Genomic DNA, 2084 nt, shown 5'->3' with positions numbered 1-2084 from the left:
TCAGTAATCAGAGAATTGTCATTCATCACATCAATAGGTTGAACTGGGTAAGACAAGTCACCCAAAACAATATCAAATAATTTGTCACCTTCAAGAATTAGCATCATCTTTGCTTTCCACCCAGGAAATCCTTGTCCTCAGAAGAAGGGAACCGAACGTTGGCCAAACGGATATCCGTTAACAATTACGCAATTGGCCATGCCTGTATCTCGAGAGAAAACAAATAAGATGAGATCGCAGAATCTACAAACCATGAACAGCCCGAAATAGAGAAACGTAACGTGCAAGACGAGATGACACGTATAAGTGCTATTTCGATCAAACAAAGAACGTGAACAAGAATAGAACATCGCTAAAAATAGCAAGATGTTTGTTTGTCGGAATCAACATCATTAACGAAGATGAGCGATTAATGAACAGTAATTGGGTATTAACAAACTGTAATTAGAATTACAATTTTAAATAAAGAATCGCATATTCAAGTAGAATTGTTGTCTTGAATCCTGAACTGTCATAACTTTTGATCCAGAACTCCGATTGATAAGCGGTTTTGACAAGATTCGAGAGCACGATAAGAGCTACGCACCCAGACCTAGTTTTGTTTTTAAAGACAAAATTAACTAATACTTCTAATTTGAACAAGCTCATGTATCAAATCATCACTTGTGCAAAGAATTCAATCAAGTATAAATAATGAAACAACTTATCTTCCTTGTTGTTGCTATGCATCCATAGCTCTAATACCATGTTGAGAGAGAGAGAGAGTACGAGAGAGATACACAAGACATGCTCCCAAAGAATGATTCATATTGATGTAGAGTTAGTATATATAGGTGAGACCCAAGTCAAGTGAGAGATGATATATATAGTTGTAACATTTAGAACATGGCTTGAGGCGGAAGGTATGGAAGTTGGAAAAAAAAGAGTGAGTTCATGAAGACATTGACATGACTGACTCTTACATAAGTGAATTAGGTTCCAAGATGGAAGCTTGGACTCATAAACACAATCTTGTGTATAGATTGACAATGACACAGAGACTTTAATGAAGGACAAAAGTACTATGACATTGCATTAGAAAAGAGAGCAAGTACAATGATTTATAGGAAACTGGATGGTAGCACTTCTCCTACTGTGCTTATGGGATTCTAGTCCTGAGCCCACACTGCTCCATACAAAGAGGCTAAGTAGGTGTGATTGCAAAAATGTCAACACTCTTTCTATAGATAGGTTTCAAAATAATGAGGCCTTTAAAAGGAATAATCTTCATTGATGATTTCTTTTTTGATGTACTTGGTTTGGATTGAGCTTTAATGAAATCTCTCTTTTTCATTCTTCCTTATTGGGATATTATTTATGCATTTTTTTGTTATGTGTTAGTGCGTGGGTGTGTTTGATTTGTGTTTATCTGGAGATATGGTTTGAGAAAGCAAAAAAGATTTAAAGATGTTGATTTATGGATTTGACTAAAGTTTTGATGACTTGCAAAGGACTAGAAAAACCTCTTATATACTTGACTAATTTGCTTGGTTCTATTTGAAAAGTAAGGATTGATTTATACTTTAAGGTAATTTCCTTTTGTCAATGTATTTTATAGATCCAAGTTATTTTGAAGATTGATGGGGTCCAGGTTTGTTTGTGGATACTAATTGGTCAATGCACAAGAAAGTAATATTGAGCTAGTTTCGAGGCTTAGTATTCTTCCTTATTTCATACTTCCTTCTAAGGAGTTTTTCCTAACTTCAAGGCGCTTCATCCTGTCATAAAAATCGTCTACATTAGGCAGCCCACAGCCTGGCATTGTCATTCTCTTAGCTCGATGCCTCATTCTACACTTGTTTGCATCCGTACAATGGCATGCTCTCTGCACTGCACAATCTAGCAAGCCATCATGGGTCTTTGGTAGCCTATCTATCAAGCTTCATTTCTATAAAGAAAGTTTTGAAAATGATGCACTACAGCTCCTGCAATCTATGAAAAGCCAAGCTGCCCTACAAACCCTAACTGTGACTGCCATAGCCAAGAACTCAAAGCTTCATCTTTGCAGCCAACTTCTGTTTACTAATAGTATACAAAGAAGGAAT

Source organism: Lygodium microphyllum, chromosome 21 (assembly GCF_053477565.2).
Source record: "Lygodium microphyllum isolate KBCC chromosome 21, Lygodium_microphyllum_v1.1.10, whole genome shotgun sequence".
Classification (NCBI taxonomy): Eukaryota; Viridiplantae; Streptophyta; class Polypodiopsida; order Schizaeales; family Lygodiaceae; genus Lygodium; species Lygodium microphyllum.
Note: the sequence above shows the minus strand (reverse complement) of the source record.